The sequence below is a fragment of the Anser cygnoides genome, chromosome 3, assembly GCF_040182565.1.
Source record: "Anser cygnoides isolate HZ-2024a breed goose chromosome 3, Taihu_goose_T2T_genome, whole genome shotgun sequence".
Classification (NCBI taxonomy): Eukaryota; Metazoa; Chordata; class Aves; order Anseriformes; family Anatidae; genus Anser; species Anser cygnoides.
The window spans coordinates 115823178-115842961 of NC_089875.1; the positions used below are offsets into that span (position 1 = coordinate 115823178).

The 19784-nt window shown below is 43.4% G+C and overlaps 1 protein-coding gene across 8 annotated transcripts in view; it reads left to right on the forward strand.

The window, feature by feature from the left end:
* EVA1A (eva-1 homolog A, regulator of programmed cell death) overlaps positions 1-19784 on the forward strand; it is a 201607-nt gene that overhangs the window by 118016 nt on the left and 63807 nt on the right. The gene's annotated exons all lie outside the window — the stretch shown is intronic.

The following is a 19784-nucleotide window of genomic DNA, read 5'->3' on the forward strand; positions in this document are numbered from 1 at the left end:
GAACTCTGATTTGCTTTGAAGGTGCCTGGAACCAGATCCTGTAGCCAGAAGAAACTGCAGCATTTCTAGTCATTAACGAAGAATGAGTCTGAAAGAGGCTTTGGGTCTCAGAAATGAGGAGGTGCTGGAGATATCTTTCTAGTCAAGGTTTGAATCCCTTCTTAGACAAGAGCTATTGCAGCGAGAAAGGCCAAACTCCCCAGATGTGCTGGGCTTAGTAAGTCAGTGAGAGATGATGTCTTGTCTGAGTGGTTTGTAGGACCTGCTGCAAAATCTTTCAGTGGAATCAATAGGCTTTGAGTCAGGTCTCAGATGATTCTATCCTGCAATAAACACAGAGGAACAGCAGTAATTGTAGATCACAGTGTCCATTTTGGTCACTATGATGTTATTATAACTGATTCCCAGTCCACAAACACACCCTGTTTTGTTAGCTTGCCTAGCAGCTCTCATGAACCAAACATACTGTTGAAAGGGAGCTACAGATAATGTGGTTTTCTGAGCTTTTCAAACATGTTATAAAACCAGTAGAGCCAAAGTAATCATTATTAGTAAGCAGGCAGACTTGGAGCCTGAGTCTTAATCCACTGTGAATATAAACAACCTGCCTTTGTGTGCACCCTCCCTGCTTTTGGTGACTAAGGTTTCGCTGTGAGATTAGGGGCTGAAGGTTCCAAGAGGATAATTTCAGTTGTGTGCTTCTTGGTGTTATAAAGCCCATAGACCAGAAAAAATATTGCTGTGATTTAGTCGCAAACTCCCTGGAGTGGACAAGGGTTGTGGATCTCATGATAAATAGCAAAGGCTAGCATTTAGCAAATGATAATGCAGACCACAGGAAAATACGAAGAGAGGAAAATGTATTCCCAAGGACTGATAACTAACATAAAGAGCCAAGGAATAGTTTTGAGAGGGAAGGAATGTCTGCAGCTTCCCTCTTGCATAGGTAAGTCACTGCTGTCCTGATACACTGCACAGGGCCTGTATTGATCCCTCCAGAACCAAAGGCACTCCTGGCAAAAGCTCAGGATACACAGACTCCCAGCCTGATGTTTTCCAGCCCCAGCTGGAAGGTGATGGAGGCTATATTCGAAGCAGCTGAAATGGCCTGTGGCTAGAGCTTGACGGGCTGTTTACAAGGTTTCTCTGATGCTTCTGTGCCATCTGCTCCTCCTTCTTCTGCTCCGTGCACAGGGTGGGTATTTTACAAGACCATTTTCCTGTCACCATCTCCCACCTAGTCCCTTCTCAGGGAGCTAAAAAATCCTCCGTCTTCTTGCATCCAACCAGCGAGTCCGTATCCCCCCTATAAAGCTCCTTTTGCCTGGGATATGCCATCCTGGAAGACTGTAAACACCAGCAAGCGTGCGTACAGACGGGACCGTTCTGGTGAGCCCGCTGCCAAGTCATGTCAGGCCTTGAGGCACGAGGGTTTGCACAGCTGGGAGGTGGTTGTAGTAAGCCGGGGGCTGGGGTGACCTCCAGCCTCTTTTTTTCTTTTTGTGGCCTTAAACGGAGGCAGCTGGGAGGTGGATGATGCTGACCAGCTGTGTCTGCTGCCTGCGGTCTGGCACAGGGATGGGGCCTGGCATGGTGAATTCCTGGTGGACAAGCAGGCGGAGGTGAGAGGGAGGAATGAGAGGGGCAAGTCTCATCCTGGAGCTGCGATGGGTTTGCAGAGGATGGGTCTGTTTTCCCTTTTTTTTGGCTGCAAAAGTCTGTACATACTTCACAACCATATTCGGTCCCATATTCTAGGCTTTTCAGCTAAAATATTATTTGCAGAGAAGCTGTTTATTCACCCTCAACCCTGATGCAGTGCAACGCAAGCTGGCAATGTGCTGTGGGTCATTGCAGGGCTGGTGTGTGCCTTTGCAGTGTAGCTTTGTGCCACAGTGATGGAAAATGCCCACTTTGTGCATTGCTGCTCTGCTTAATCCACAGCTGAAAGGAGGAGAGCTCAGAGTTGGAGGGGACAATTGCTTAATGACTTTAGGTGCTGCTTTGGGATAGGAGGTATAAAATGGCACACATAAACGAGCACGAAGGGTAAGGCTTTGCTTGAAATGGACTTTGCAGCTTGGATATTTCTCCATTTGTTATGAGAAATGCATCCTGTCAGTGATCAGAGATACAGTCTTGACACTTCTGAAAGAGAAGGATTAGAAGTGCGGTCTGTGTCCAGCGCTATGTGTTTGTGCTTGGCCTCATAAGGTGAGAATTAAAGTTTCCTGTGTGATTATGTGGAAACTGTAGTAAAACATACATAAAACTAAATTGTGGGTCATGCGTTTCAGATGCTGGAAAGGGAAAAATGATAGATAGCCTGTGGCAAAATCCGATATATACACGTGTGACTGCAAAAGATCAGAAGAAGGCATAAGCATCTGATTTAAAATACTTGTACTGCAGAGGCAGATTCATAGCATATGTTGAGAGCTTATAGGGAACAGACCGTGCAGAATCTGATACCACACGCAGAGAGCGCGAACACACTGGAAACTTCATTCTCCTGGGAAAAAGATCATGGAGCAACATTTATTTTTAAGAGGCACCCTCATGTTTTATTTATTCATGCTTTCTGCCCTGGTATTCAATAGCAGTGCATTTCATCACTTGCAGACACGCTGCTTGGGAAGGCAGGCTTGGAGAATACCTGCCTTCTGCTCAAATCCATTGTCCTGCTGTTGCATACCATGCTGTTCCCATTATTTGACTGTTCTGCATCCTGAAAGCAAGTTGTGTGGAGTTAGGTTTAGCTAATGAAGTATATCCTGGGAGAGGTGCACTGGAGAAGGATGTCATAGATTAATAGACCCATGGAGCAGGTCAGTGATGTGCTCACAAGTAGGAAGTCCAGCCTTTCCTCCTGAGTTTAAAAATAAATTAACGTGAAAGCTGCACACTTGCAAACCCCTCTGTGCTCAAATCAGAGCAGCAGCGCCATAAATAATCCTTCTCCTCATCCTAGTCCCTTCCTCATGACACCAGAGAGCTGGTTATCCTGCTCGTGTCCTCCCTCTGCTCCAGCTGGCAGCCCTGTTTACAAGCAGACCGAAATGCTGTGCGTTTACCCTCTAAGGGAAAGCAGGAGTCTCGGACAGGTTCCTACCCTCGTGCTGGACCGGTGGCGGAGGCACATCCCCACAGGCCAAGGATCTCTCATCGGAGGTGACACACAGCCCCTTCTGTCAATGTTTCATTCGTGCTGAATGACATGTCATTGGGGTGAGGCCCTGGGGAGTAACCTTTCTCCTTCAGATCCCTTCTCCAGAGACTAGAGGCTGCTTGCCGGATACCAAACAGGCAGCCAAGGCCTGTTACTGCTCTGTGCTGCTACCGTCACTCAGCATCCTCCCATGGCACAGCCAGAGGGGAAGGGGCCTGCTGGCTTCTTTCCAGCCACCAACAACAGCATGTTCCTCTCCTGAGAGGCAGCTCGGGTCCAAAGTGAGATGTCCTGAGTATGATGACAGTTAAATTTAGGGAAAGACCTGAGGCAAGGCTGAAGGACTGGGAAGAAGGGAACATTTCTGGAAAGGGACAGCAGGAAAGACTTTAGGAATGGGGCTGACAATAGCAAAGAGAGCAATGACGGCAATCAGAGGAAGGTGGGGCTGGTGGAGAAAGAATGGAAGAGAAAACTCTGAGAGGACAAGTGGTTCAATTATTCTGTAGATAATACTTGATACTTGAGCCAGGATTCCTATTTTTTTTTTTTATTCCAGCTCTGATTTGTGAGTGACTGCAGAAGAATTGTTTTATTGTTTTGTGCCTGACTTTCCCCATTTCTGCAATACAGATAAGGGCCATTAGCAACCCTATAGCAGATGAGGGCATCTTAAGATCCTAGCCTGGAAGTGTTGACACTTGAGCATTATTGATAGACTTGTGGAGACAGGCTGTCTCTGTGAATACCTCTGCAAAAATCTTCTTGAGTGTCTTTAAATTTGGCAGCTCCTAGAGCACATGCACCAAACCTGAAGCACCTTCACAAGGTCTGACGCTGGTACTTACGTCCTTAACTGTTCTGCCCCTCGTGATAGGTTTTGTAATGTCTGGAGATGGAGAAGGTGTTGTGAGGGGAGGGAGCAGCAGAGCTCCGAGCACATCCTTAAGGACTAACCAGCCGTAAGATTTGGCAGCTCCAAAAATGTAAGTGTTGGATGTCTCTGCCTGCACCGGTGGTGGAGAATTGGGCAGGCCTCTGAGACCTTAGACAAGTCATTTATTCTCTCTCTGTTTCAGCCATCTATTTAAAAACAACCAACCAACCAAAAAAAAAACCCAAAACAACCACAACACAATTTCCAGAAGAACGAAGAAGATAAGTAAGGTAAAGGGTAGGAGGTGGTGAGGTGTAGTGAGAGAGTCCGTGGAAGTATACAGGTAGAAGTTCATCTGAAAGGTGGATGTGTGTCCTGTGCCATTCATTATGTCATTCTCCTTGCTGCACTCCACCCTCAGGCATTAACATCACTCAGAGACTCAAAGGGATTTTCATGAAATGCCCGAGATGTGCTGTTTCTCATTTCAATAGGTCTTAGTTAAGACAACAGAGGGAAACAATTCAGTGTTGCAATGCTGATAGCAAAAGAGTCACAGATGCTGATATCAAGAGACTTATCTAGTCCATTTTGATCTTTATTGTCTTGCTTTTCTCATCTCATCAAACAATCACTACTGGACTCCACAACTAGGTCTCCTTTGAGATTTCTTAGGATCCACAGCCCAAGCCTGAAGCTCCCTAAAGCAATGGTAATTTTGAAGATCTTAGCCATAGCAGCCTGTCTTCAGTTGTGCTCAGTTCTCTTTTCAGAACCTAAGTAAATGATGAAGTTTTCAGATATAAGTATTTCAGATACAGTTTTACCATTAGGCTCATATTTGCCTATGCTCATCCCTGCACTCGTGCCTCGTCTGTGTATGTGTGTCGTGGATATGTTGACTGGTCAGACAAAGCAGGAAGCCAGAGGAGTCCAATAGCTTGGTGTTCAGTTGCCTGAAATCTTCTCTTAACCCACACATTTTCTGAACTAAGGCAGAACTTGGCCTTTATTTTTTCCCACCTTTGCTGTCCCAGAACTGCCCAGCTAATTGCTGCACTCACCAGTCTGAGTCACAGCGCAGCTGGCACATGCTGTTCTCTTCATTGTTTTTGGAGAAGTCTGTCTGCTTTAACAGGGTAGGGCCCCTTGTAGGGGACATTTACACAGTTTTCCTGCTCTGAGGTTTGGCTTTTCTTTGTTACTGTTGTGCCTCTAAACTTCAGGAACTCCGTTAAAACTCTGTTAAAACAGCCATTTCGTTTCTGCTAATGGTAATTCACATTTATGTTTGTTTGGTGAAGTGACACAAAACAATGAAGAGCTCTTTTTTTCATGACCCCGATTCTCCCCTTTAATCACAAAATGTTGATGATTCGGGTATTAAACTGATCCGGAATCCTGTTCTTATCACCTGGTTATGGGGGTGACCTGCATTACATGTGGTGGAAAGAGTTCTGAGCTCTGCAAAGAGGGACTCTAGGCACTGACTTTTTCATGTGCCAAGCTACCTTGCTGCTGTTCGTGTGGGTTAGTTGACTTTCACCAAGTTGGGAAACATTCATAAGCAGAGCTGTGAATGGAAGTGACATATTTACCTCGCCTTGTCTCCTTTCATCCCGTTTTAGACCTCAAACTGTCTAACAGCATTAGGAAGCCCCACAGAATGTGAACTTGAAGTCAGTACTGCTGGGTTTACCAAAGCACTGTGCTATCTCCTGACACTAACATTAACTGAATACATTGGAAATGGGGCAGAATGAGGCAAATTTCAGGGATATGGGAAATAGGAAAATCCTAGAAATAAAGTTTGGGAAAACGTCTGCCACCTTATTGCAATTAACCAGTAAGGTGACTGGCTGACAAACAGTTACCTCTTTTCAGTCTGTTTTTAGAGGACAGAGAAAAAATATCTTGCATTAATCTTTAAGATCTTTACAAATTGTACTGACATTTAAGAATAACCAGCAGTCAGTAAAAGAGCTAGTAACTGTCCCAAAAGTCTGGCTTCCGTCTCTAGTAAAATAGTCTAAGTAAAGAAAGGAGAATTTACTGTGCCATGCACTCACATGGAGGCATGTGCATCTTAGCTAACCCTCAAGATAGTTGCCAAAACGGAGTGTAAATGATGGGAAAAGAGAGGAGTGAATTTTGTTGTAACAGAATAATGGAGAAAATGCTAAACAAAGTAAATCTGTAAGCAGTTAAAGCAAACCTCATCCCTGGTGAAGAAGAATTTATTGACTTTTCTGTGTGACTCAGAGCACAGTTTAGTTATTAATTCAATTCCTTTAGTGGCATGTAGGAAGAATGCAGACCCCTCTACATATGTTAGCTTCACCCTTGAAAAATAAAAGAACATGAATAACACATACATAAATTTGTCAGAAACAAATCCTGCCAGACATAACTTAATCATTTAGTTTGATCCAACTGCAGTCCAAATAGATGAAAAGAATGTGGTCATTTAATCTGCATAAATAAGATGTCTGCTCATATATTAAGGCACTTACTGTATTGTCTCATGAAGACTGAGCTGAAAAATTAATTTAGATTGACTGGAGATGAAGATTATAAAACAGACTGAAAACAGGCTGGAGGGACCAGAAACACATAGTGATGAATAAATGCCAACACTTGGTGGGAGATTCCTTGGGGAAGCAGTAGGGAACAATGTTAAACTGGTTTTGCTTAAGATCCTAATTAATGATTTGGAAGGAGGGTTGGCTGTGATGTAAACTGAGTGCTAGGACAGTACTCATCTTGGGAGGGATCATGCTTTCCAAAACACTCATACTAACAAGTTTTGATCTGACAAATTTTGGATAAATCAGAATCACAAGTTCAGTCTAGGGGCTCTACGCAAAGCCCTAACTGCACTTGTCAGTAGATACTTTGAAGTCATTTGGAACAAACAAGTTCTCTTGGTTTCCACTATGGTTCAGCCTCTCCCACTTATTTATCTATTGTTTGTCCAACTTTGTGCACATCGGAGTCTCCACACCAGAACCAAGAGCCTCCTGGCCAACTCCATAAACATGCTGTTTTGTTCTACTGATATTTGAACACGTATCATGATTCCAGTAAGTATCTTGCAAGTATCTGTACTAAACTTTTCAGGCAGATGGCTGGTGTAATAACAGGGATTTATAGGGTCTGTGTTTTATAGGGTCTGTGTTTCCTCATTAAATTTACTGCCCTTCAACCTGTTTCCAGGGGCCTGGAACCTCCCCATCAGTTTTTTTTTTTTTTTTTTTTTTTTTTTTTTCAGTGAAAGTTGTATGTCAAGATGATCCTGGGGGGACTCTCGCCATTGCTTTGAGTTTGGAGATTGAGATTGGGTCGTCTGTCTCCTCTTGCCTTTGATGGTGCATGTTTAGCAGTTCTACTGGGAGAAGGGCATGGTGCTGGCTGGGAAAAGGGATGGGATGTGCAGCTTGCCTTGCTGCTTGCACATGGGAAAAAGAATCTGCAAAAGCAACCCCATCCCATATCTAGAAAGAAGGGCAGGGAGAGAGATACAGCGGGGACAGGAAATGCAGAGCAATTTTGCTACCATTTAGCAACGCGTTTGTTGGCACTGTCTATCACTAGCTGTAAGGCCCAGCAGAAGTTATTAATTTGTTAGGCATTTCCCAGTGCTACCCCCATAGCCACCTCATGACCATGAATGTCTCCTCCAAGCCTCAGGAAGAAATATGATGGGATTGTGTGTGCTGGGTCGGGTTTGCAGGCCACCAGTTCAACAAGGCTGGGTTATATTCTACGTTGTGAACTCCCTGGGGCAGGGAATGCCTTAATGGGTTTTCACAGTGGGGTTGCTTCTTTGTGGTTTTAGGGAAACATGCACAATGCTTAAACAGTGAATAGCATGATTGTGATCAGGACGCAAATTAAAGCATGAATGACAAAAGGAACAAGCAGGAGCAAAAAAAAAAAACAAAACAAAACAGGTGAGAATGGAGAGAGAAAGAGTGTGTGATAGCCACAGGAGCACATTTATCTCAGCCCCTGCAAGAATCTCATTTTTCTTCTGTGGAATCTTCTGGCTTGGGTAGAGATACCATAAAATATGGCAGTCTGAGTGTCACAAATGCCCAAATTCTTTCTCCTCCTTCTCCAGTGCTTGTCTGAAGGAAACATTCATCACATATTCCTCTGTTTAAGTGAACATCGATTTCAGGACTTGAGTGGGAGGAAGGAATAAGAAGTAAGGATTAATTGCTTGATTCATTCTCTGATTATCCTCTTCAAGTATTAGAAAAGGTATTATTATCTATTATTGTTGAAAGATCATTATTTTAATTGTTCTTTGATGGGAGTAGAAAACTAGGGAGTTGGTTACCCTGTGTGGTCCATTAGTAGTGTGCTAAAGAATAAAGGAGAATCCTATGAAGCTTTCCCAAGAGATGACATTTATTAGGTTGTAAAATAGCCTCCCACAGAAGCACTCAAAGCCCTGTCACTTAATTGATAAGTTACTGAGACCAACAGGGCCTAAGACTTCTCTGAATTAGTTGCTGTTTGAACTGGAGTGAAATGTTAAAAATGTTGATTTGAAGATTCCTGGTGACTGCAAGTATCCCACGCACGTAGCAAAATTGTCAAAGAAGCGGAGTTTATTTCTGCTCTGAATGTCTAGATTCAATTTTTAGCTATTGGTCGTTGCTAGAGTTTTACTCTTAAGGCTGAAGAACCCTCATTAGCTAACTTTTATTCTATTTTTACATACTTATAGTCTGTGATTAAGAAACCTCTTAGGCTTTTCTTTGTGAAATTAAAGAGGTAGAGTACCTTGTCTTTCTCCAGAATGAAGTTTCCCAATTCCTAATTAATTCTTGTGGCTTATCCCTGAATTCATTCCCATTTCTTAGTATTTTCAGCCTCTGAAATAGGCTCTGTATATCAGTTGCACAAATGCCAAGCTGGGATGACGTACAATTTCTTTGCTTCTTCTACTTGATATTACATCCCCAGCGCATGCCTTACTGTTGAAGATGTCAGACTTGTTGTCTCTAAACTAATTAGACTCTGTAACGTGCTAGGCTTTTTCCAGCTTACTGCTTCTGGCCTCCTGTCTCGTGCCTGAGAACCAAGGTCTCCCCTGTTCAATCTTACATCCAGGACTCCGCGTATGTCTATACTGAAGTTCATACTCTTGGCTTGTGTGCAGTTTTCTGGATTGCTCTCTGGATTGCTTTGCTTTATTGTCCTCTTCACTCGATACCACCTCTGCAAACTTTCACAAGCTTACTAATTTTTCTGCCATCTCAGCAGTAAATGTACTAAATAGCAACTGGTGAGGCAGGATCTAAGGGGACCAAAAGCTCACTCACGAATGATTTCTTCCAGTTTACTACTACAGAGATATCAATTAGCTGATCTCCAATTCCTCTATACTTTACTATGCTGATTTTAAACCAGTCAAATTTAGTACTCAGTAATTCAAGTCTGGTGCTTTTCAGAAGCATGTTATATCTATCCTATTACTTTTATCAACCTCATTTGTAGGCTTATCAAAAAGTGAGACTGGATTAATTTCATGGGATTCCTTCTCTGCTAACCATTATTGATGGACATTAATTGCCTATTTTTCCAAAGCTGTCTTATGATTTTGCCTGGGATTGATGTGAAGCAGACAAGCCAGTGATGTTATGCCTATTAACCCCTTTCTAATGTATGCAGTGTGTGGGGAACGTCAAGTCATTTTACCTTCTAAAATCTTTTAGGAGTTACAGAAAAACATTGCATTGTGGTGAGCAGCGTGCACACAAGCAGCTCCTGGATTTCACTTAAGAGTTTTTAATTTTAAAAATTATTATAAATGTGACTGTTGGTTTTTATCATCGTATCATACTCCCTTCTGGGTAGCTGTTTGTTTATAGAATCTCATGGGTTTTGTGCTTCTTCAGAAAACGGATAGGAAGAATCTTTTAGAAGATCACCTGACCTGGCCTGAATTGAACTATATATATTTTTTTTCTGTTCTATTTCTGCACTTATCAGATGAATTTTTGAGCATCTTCCAGTAGTGCATTAAGCACAATGCTTATACATCTTTCAAGTATTGTTTTCTCAACCTCCTCTCTCGGGAGGAGTGTTTGAAGTGCAGCATATTATTTTGATAGGATTTTAAGGTGGTTTGGTTTTTATGAACTGTGTGTGTTCTCTCATGTGTTTTATTTCACATAGGCAAGGCTAAAGAATTGCACCATGTAACTGTAGTGAAAGGAGGTAAGATTTGAAGTAGTCTGCGGCTTGTAAAGGAATTCATTTTACCATTTTGATGAGACCCTGATTTCTCTTTTCATGGACGCAGAGGATCAGAGTTGCTAATCACTGTGTTCTTCTAGAGCTTTTATATGTCTTGGAGATATCGTGGAGCCAGAAGACAAAAATGAGCATCAAGGACCAGAAGTAATTCCAGGAATCTTCAGGAAGCTGGGCTAGATGGTGGAGGGGAGGTTTGTCCTGCAGTGGGTGATGGAGGAGAGGTGTGACCTGCAGTGATGTTCTTAGCTGGCTTGGTTTCCTGTATTATGAAACAATCTCCATGCCCGTATCTGCCCCACAGTTCTATTGATTTAGCCAGCTCAGTCTTAAAGGCTTTGTTCAAAAATAGCACTATAGAGGAGCTCAGCATCAGCATTCATTGTAAGCTGTACAACTGCATGTGGGAAAGAAAGATTTCTTCTCAGAGGCACTGGGAATTTCAGGTTGAAGTGTTACCATGGCACGAGTTAGGAAGAAGGGATATTTGATTCAGGAATCTTAGCTCAGAGTTGTTTTAGGATGTTCAGAGCATGCCGGCAGGACTGACTGCTGGGAATGCAGCTGGGCCCGTGGTTAATGGGTAAAAGCCAAAGTGAAACGTGTTATGAAGAGGGAGATATGATATTTTTCAGACCTTGACCATCTTTCTTTGCAATGACCAGTTTTGATGTATGCTGCAGTTACTGAGGGTTTGAGAAGGGTTTGCCACCAGGTAAAAAGCTGGGGCAGAAGTTATAAACTCCAGGGAGGTCAGAGAGGTTTTATTTGTCCTGTGGTTGTTTTTTTGTTCCCCCCACCCCTTTTTTTTTCTTTCTGACAACTTGCTTACCTGTTAATCCTCTTGCTTGAATTCATCACCTTCCTAAGGGTAGAAATGCAATGCTGAGTTATTGAATGCAGTCAATTCACCCATTAGTAAGACATGAATACACACAGTTAACTAGAACCCTTAAGAGCAGTAGTTCCAAAAGTTCCCTATTTGTGAAGCCCTTTTTGGTGCCAAGGCACAAGTTTCCTGCACACTTGCAGGACCATTAGCATTTCTAGTTCCAGGCTGGGGATGCAGCCCAATTTGGCAACCCCTGCTCTTGCCCTGTGGAGTCCCAGCAGAGAAAACACTCCTTGCTGAGCCTCTTGAGTCATGAAATCTGCAGTTTCAATTGGACTTTCGTTTCCTCTGTAATCACTGTTAGAAATGAGACAGCATCAGCAGTGGTGTGCAACTGGGATGAAGGCTTTCATGGCTCCTCTCTGTATTACTTTTAATTTTTAAGAAGAGGATTCCTGAGCTCAAGTTTTTCTTCTCTAACACATGGGATATACTTGGGGAAAAGTAGCTACCAGGAGGTTTTGGTTCTGGGAATAGTACTTTGGGCTCAAGAACATGGAGGTTTCCCCAGAGGCTCTCCCAGGGGGTTGCGTGCCTTAGCTGAAATAACTGCTCATTGTAAATTCATGTCACTTTCACCAACTTAGTGCAGCAAAGGTGGTGTTGGAGGCAATGGCTCAAACTGCAAAATGTTCCACTGTTCACATTGTGGTGACTGCAACCACCATGGAGTTTTACTGTGTTTAAAAGATCGCCTGCTGTTGGCTTGCTGTGGAAAAATAATGCCTGCCGGAGTGTTTCTGCCTCTGACCATCTTTTGACTGTGCCCCAACGTGAACTCACTTATGTAATGCTTCCTAGTAGCAGTGCTGCTGCAGGAGACGTGGCTGTTCCTGCGAGCAGGGGTAGCTCCACCTCCACTTTTAAAGGTCTTCCCGGCCATGAAATTCAACAGATGCAATGCAGGGAAGGAGAGGGTTTGTTCACGATCAACACAATGCTGGCACTGCACGGTGGGGCTTCATCCACACCTGCTCTGCCTGGTGAGCTTGCCGAGAAGGGCTGTGTGCTCATTTCATCTCATAGTGCATTGCCAAAGACTCCTTCTTTTCCCCTGCTGCAATTTTTTCCCCCCTGCAGGTAAGGGAAGGCAGCGGAGTATCACAGTGAGGTGTCTCTTGGTTGATATGTGTAATTTTTCGCTGTTGTGCCAAATGCAGAATGACCGTGTGGTTTGGGAATATGTTGGTGTGTTAGCTCAGGGGTGGATTTTCAAAGAGTTGACTTCACAAGAACATGTCAGTCCAAGGCTTTGCAGCTGACACTTCATGGCTGTGCTATCAGCAGCTTTTAAGGAGACAAACTCAGTGTCGTAGAAAAAGCAATAATATATAGTTTTAGGACAGGAATCTTCTCCATCATCTGTGATGTTCGTGGAAGTCATGATTACTTGGCTGTGGCACAAATCTAATGTGTGCAAGGATAGGCACTTCCAGATGTGCTTCCAGGCCTGAATTCAGTGCCAGAAATCTGTACCATTCTCCATTCAAGAGCACTCAGGAGAGAGACTGGATACCCTTTTATTTCTTGGAGTTGCCTCCATATTTCATGAGCAGAGACTTTGTAGCATGAAGATGTAATTTAAGATCATTCCTACTCCGATCACAAGCACTCAATTATTTGCATTTTTAAAGTTAACTGCTCTTGGGGCGGAAGCAACTGTTCTCAGCTGAAGCGTGGGCATCGCAAGGTAGTCTGCTAGCGATCAGCTGTCTGCAGCCAGACATCTGGCAGGAATCATATCTGTAGGACTTTCGTACTCCCCCAAAGTAAGTTGGACTGCTCCAGAGGAGTGTGTTCCCTGGGACAATAATTCCGACTCATTTCCATGCCTCAGATTCTTGCATCCATTGGCAGCAGAACTCAAACTGCAATGCTGTACATTAGGTATTCTGCTTGCTTCATCTCAGGTGCTAGAGCTTATTTTTAGGACTTTTTTTTTTGCCTTTTGTTCTCCATTTTCCCTGTTCCCCACTCTCCCAGTTTCTATATGTGTAAAATTACACGCCAGCTTAGCATTTATGTTAACATGTACTTGTCTCCTGTTCTTGCTCATGCTGACATAGAAAGCCTGGAGGGAAATGCTCTAATTGAATGTCCATTCATGTGTGTTTTCAGTACTTCCCTTGAAACATAGCTACGTGCAGAAACCTTGTGAAGAGCAGAAGGAACAGAAATACAAGCCCCATCATTCCACAGAGCGCACAACAGTCATTACGGGGACAAATCATCCTTATTTTCTGTGGGAATATCTCATCGCTTCAAAGGCTGTCCCCTTGACTCCCCTGCTGATCTCCCTGTTAGCTGCCTCCACCTAAATCGGGAATGTTGTGGGTAGATGATGCCAGAGACACCACAGTAAGGGAAGCTCTGAGGGCTGTAGTGAAAGCCATCTGTAACCCCCAGTCTAAATTACTGCCGAGTGCGGTACAGCAGGGAGTTTGGGCAGGTTCCACACGAATAGAGACAATATCCACAGTGCACCCAAGCTAATGTGCTCTGTCAGTAGGGCTTATCAGTTCAAGAAGCAAAGTCCCTTGCTTCATCTGGACCAAACCGAGGCTTTCACCCACCAAATGCCATCCTGCAGTGCGAGGTAGTATTGCCAGCTTGGTAGGGCATCAGCCCTCAGTTGGCATCAGCCATCAGCTCTTTGTGTTGGGGCAAAATTGATTAAAGAATACTTAGGAAGCCACATGAATTTTTATTTCAGTTGAAAGCATCCTCCCAGGCATCCAGTGCACTTCTGTCCTTTCTCTCCCAGGTGTCTGGTAAGCCTCTGGCTTTCGTTGCTTAAAGGAAATTTTGCCTTATTGGCAAACTGCCTGGTTTTAATAACCTCCAGTCCAGAATTTGCAGTAGCTTCGGTTTGCTTTGGACAACCAGAGCTGTCTTCCATCTAATTAAATCCACTAGTAGAGGACAAAGACTGGAAGGGAACTGTTTCATCAGTAATAGTATCTCAAATCCATTTGTTTACCTCTGTAGTGCTCTGGGAAATGTTTTCCTTAAAAACCGCAAACTGTGATACATGGAGATTGGCAGCTGGGTGGTTCTGCTGAATATAGTACTCTGTACAGACTAATTAGAGGCACACAGACCTTGCTGACACCTCTGCGACATCAGATCCTTCACGGAGGATAAGGTCATGTTAGAAAATCTGCAGGAATCTCAAAGCAGAATCCGACAAACCTTGGAAGTTCAAAACCATCACAGTTTTGCCTGGGTTCTCCTTTGCTGGTGCTGCAGCCTGCTTCCTCCAAGAAAGGTTAAAAGAAGAAAGATACTTTTAAGTTCCTCTTTGTAAATGAAATCATAATTGCTGGAAAAATAAAGCAATTGATGTAATGTAAACCTCCTGGAGTAACTAGAGAAGGTGCTATAGAGGCTTCCCAGCAGTTATACACTGAGAAACATTCTTAATCTCCTAGATAATGTAGAAGAGGAATGACATTTATTAGCTACAAGTCCTCACAAGCTGAGGATGCAGTTTTTAAAACTGTATTTGGCTCCCCCTCCTTTTCCTCCTTTATTGTGATCCTTCACCATGGATCATTTTATGTCCAAACTCACCTTCATCTGTTATCATACTTCAGTGATTTATCGACATCACAAACTTCTGATTAATAAGGCTAGATGAACATCCATCAGAAGAGCTGAGAATGTGTGATCATTTCCTCTCGGGCTCTCATTAGCTGTAGCTCTCCTTTTGGGAGTTTTATTTTCTATTTCCAGACTAAAACATATGATGTTTAAAAATAATTTCCTACAAGTAATATTTTGTTTCTCTCTTTTTTTTTTCTTTAAGTTCAGTTGAGATCCCGTATGATCTCTATACTGACAGCTAAAATAAGTAAAAAACAACCCAACCTACCTCTGTGTACACTGAATGAATGAGCAGGCAATTCCGAATTAATAGCTTGATTCAGTTTCCTTCATTTGATGTGGAGAATATAGGCTCTACAGATAATACTATGATTGTTTAAAATGGTTGTGGGATAGGTAGGAATTACACTCAGTGTCTTTTCTGAAAGAATATCCTTTTTTTCATTACATTGCTTGAGTTTTAAATGACAGGTTGTGCTGAAAAGCACCTCTGGTATTTTCTGATTATTATGCCAACTAAAATGAGGAGGGTTTTGTTTTAGAGTTTCCATACCAAGCTCTCCTTTTAATGAGACACTCCTAGGTTAAAAATACCTTCCAAAAGCGACTTCCCACGTCTTTTCTACATTAGTGACAGATTGGAGAAGAAAATGTGGAGTAAGCCTGAAAGTGATAAGTTGAGGTTAGAGGTCTAGCCAAAGTCAAGTGCTAGGGAGTTTCAGCTGTAGAGAGCTGATGCTTTGAATTATAATCAAGTGATTAATGTTTCTAACATAAGTGGGTTTGGGAGTTACAAGGACTTGCAGCAACAGCTTCATAAGTATGGTGAAACTTGCTTTGAGAGATATTTTATTTATAGCACATTCATTAGGTTGGACAGAATGGACAACATGTGCTTATGTGGTTAATGATAAATCCATCTGAGGACTAAACCAGTCTGCTGAGTTATGAGAAAGCCATTTGTAGGTCAGTTTTTTCTGGAGAGGGAAAGACTTGAGAGAAACGATTCTTATTTATTTTTGGGGGGGCAGGGAGAGGATAGCAGTTGAAATCAGCTTTTCTCCTGGTGTAAAGTGTGCAGGATTTCAATGTTACAGATCTTCCAGTTTTAAAGGTCTCTTGCCTGTGAAGTCTGTGTAGCTGGCATCTTAAATACCAAAAGTAAAATGGGAAGGAGCAGGCATGTCGGGAAATGAACAGAATATTTTTATAAAGTAGTTGGTCATCTAATGGTAATGTGTGAAAACTGCAGCGATCTCTGTGAAACTGCAAATGTCAGAAAAGGCTCCATCTCTCTGGCATTATAGTTTTGCTTGTGGAATTCAGAAGCGTTATCACGAATTGAAAGGTATTGAACAAAAAAAATGTATGCGAGCCTGTTTGTTCCTTCTGTTTGAATTCACGAGACCTTAATCCTCTCTCCATAAGTGGTTTAGGATAAAGAGTCTTTCAGCTAGAAGTAGTTTCTCCTGAATGATAAAACAAAGCGAGGGCATGGGTAATAAAAACAATGCTTTGGAACATCATTATTGTTTTGGTTTTAGGGATAGATCTACCAACAGGATAAAATGGATTGATTCACCTCTTACAGCCTTATTCAGGGTGGTGCAGGTCATTCATCCACAGGTCCTACTGGTTTCCACCATGGGCCATGCTGCCATTGGATTTCAAAGTGAGCTCTGGAATGGTCTCATTAAAAAAAAAAAAAAAAAGGCATTAAAACAAACCCCTTATGCTTTCCTTTTATACAGCAGCCAAATGCAAAGTTGTGTCATTTCCCCGAAGAGTCTCATTAGCTGCTAGTCTGGATAGGACAGCTGAAGCTGGTAGAACCGAAAACCTCACAGGTAAATGTCTATCAGAAGGGGACTGCACTTTGCACATCCTCAAAAACAAACAGGCAAAACCTGTCCACTTGAGACACGCCTTTTCCCTGCTGCTAGTCTGATTTTTAGGTAAAAATGGAAATGCTGTGTTCATTGTCAAGGAAGCTAATTGCAAAGTGCCTGCTCTCAGATACATTGCCCATACCTTCTCCAGGTGTTGCTGCAGGTGCTATTTGTGAGTGAGCTTAGTTTATCAGGAGTCTGAAAGCTGATTGATTATACCCAGTATTTTTAGAGTGAGAAAACAACACCTCATAAAAAGATACTTAATTCTATGTATAAATTTGCAACAAAGCAAAGTACAGGAAGCTGCCTTAGATTAATTCACACTGAAAACTAATTTATTACACTCAGGGTTATGAGATAATGAAAGACACAGTGGCTTCTCACTCTCTTGACATCTTGCAATTCAGAGTGGATGTCCTGCTGAGAAGACCCACGTGGGATGAAGAGTTTTGTGGGGCTTTTGGGTCCCTTGCCATTCTGAGACTAGTTAGGCGCTGCTATATTGCAGTTAATTGGTTAATTAAATAGTTAATTAAATAGCACCAGCCACTGTAAATCTGCTATCCATGATGTTAAATTCTGTCGTGGTCCCTGGCACCATGGTTATCCCAGCCCAGTGACAGCTCTGGCATGGCTTGAACATTAGCATTGGCCAGAGCTCATTCCCTACAGGCGGTTTGGGTACAGCCATTCACTTTTGGAGGTTAAGGGTGTTTAACCTCCCATGTACGTGTGGCTGGACTGTGCCTGCTGGCCCCAGGGCCACAGACCCCTGACCCCACTGAGTTCATTAATATGGATGTGTCTAATGTAAGCAAGGTAATGTAATCTCCATTGGGTGAGGCATCACAAGGTTCATCAGCATTTTTTTACAGTCTCTTCATCTTCTGTTTCTATTATTTTAAATATACTATAAATAAATATTCATTATTATTTTAATTCCCCTTATGTTGTTATCCTTGTCAGGATCAGACCTGTGGGGAAACGGGTATGGTGTCCTGGGCTCGATGCAGGGCATTGCAAATAGTGTGGCGCTGTCTAATCCCCCTTCCGCTGTTGTCTCTAATCTATAATGACTTTAGAAATCTGATTTTGGCCTGAATGCTCTGATCTGCATCACGGGCTGCCCCTCTCAGTGACTTCCACGGGCTGCGCTGGAGTATGTCAGGGTTTGGAGCTGAGGGTGGTGTTTGGAGCCGGTTGACAAAACAGATCTGCGAGGCCTCTTCCTGACAGTACACCAGCTCTGATCTGAAACGTGACACAGCCTCAGACATCTGTTTTAAGGGCATAACTGCTCTGAGCTTATTTGAACTCAATACGGGGCTCTGTTTATATTCCTTTGATTAATTGAAAATAACCTCTTGTTAAGGGAGTGACAACCGATACCTTAAATTGTGCTCAAGTCATTCACAAGAGAGAAAAAAATACGCCAAAGGTTAGGCAGGTCAAAGCCCTTGTTTGGATCAAAGCATATGTTGAACACTGTATAAATGCCAAATCTTAAAGTGTTTTGTATTGAAGGTTGAAGTTTGGAGTAAAATGATACTGTACCAATAAATCCCTAATTCAGCTTGTTAACACACTACCAAATTCACAAAAGCACAGCGAGAAGGGATGCTTCTGTTGGGCTGACTGGATCTAAGTGTCTTAAAAATTTACAGCAGAGGTGAGGTCATTGCTGTAACACCACATCCAGTTCTGGTAGGCACATTTAAAAAAAAAAGACTTTAATGCAGTGGAAATGGATCTCAAAAGAGTGACAGGCACAGTTTGTGGTCTGCCCGTAAAATCTACCTTACTTTGGGAGACTAAAAAAGCTCAGCTAATTTTATTTATTCAGGACAAGGTTACGAGATAACTTGGCTGTGGTTTTGTAAGGTCAAGCCCGTATGGCGAGGGAACAGCGGGCTCCAGTTTCCACTTGGGGCTGAACGGCCTGGGTGCATTCCGCCAGAAAACTTGGAGGAACCACAGCTATACCTGGGCTTAAAATATTCCTGCTGTGCTGAGGGTGAACTGAGGTTGGGCTGTGTCCCGGTGGGCTGTAGCTCTTCTGTGTCCATGCTGAATCTGTGGCTTATGGAGCAGATCAATGGGTGATGGACGAGATTGAGGGTGGAGAGTGAGGCCAGGCAGATACAGATTAAAAGGGCAGCCTTCTTCACAGGGTGATAGGCACTGAAATAGCTTATCTGGGTTGGATTGTCCTTCATGGAAAGTCTCTGATTCAGGGTGGGATGTGTCCCCGAAAGATGTGCTGTAATCATAGCGGTCCTGGTGTTGATTCAGGACACCACTCTGTGGCTTCAGCTATGCAGAAAATCAGACCAAGTGATCGTAATGATCAGAGAAGTGTCCTCACCTGGCCTTAAGATATTTCTATTCAGCAGGAATATTTAAAATTCTTATTTTAATAGGCCTGGCTTCCAGCTATCTCCATGGCTTAATGTATCTGTTGGGACATCTTAGAGCAGCATTGGGGGAACTCATCAACTTCCAAGTAGAAAATTTCCATCTGATCCATACCTCAGTCTATAGCGAGCTGTTGTGTGGGTGAGACTGGCACCCATCTCGTCCACCCTACAGCAGCAGCAGGAAGACAAAAGAACCCCTTAGGAAGTCCAGTGAGATCCTGCTAAAGGGTTTTGGGCGCTGCCTGCTGCAAGGGCAGGTGGGATTTGGAGACAGCCTGAAGCCTGGGGTGCCTGCAAGGAATCAGGCACACAAGGTGTTAGGTCCAAATGCTGCTTTAAATAACGCCACCCAGCTGGGTTGCCTTGTCCCCTTGTACCCAGCACGCAGGGGAGCGTTGAGGGGTTTGCCTGGCTGGAAGACATCCACCCAACTTTGTTCAATTACAGCAATGAATCACATCCAATTAGGCAAAGGCTTGACCACACACCCGGTGTGACTTCGTGCTTCGGTGGGTCCTGTTGGTGTCACGCAGCGCCAAAGCCACGTCTCCTGGCTTGCCAGCGCTCGGGCTGCTGCCTGCCTTGTCCCCGAGGCGTGTGGGGCGGCGTGCATCTTATGGGGCTGGGAACGAGACCCCTGCCCCATCCCCTCTGCCATCCC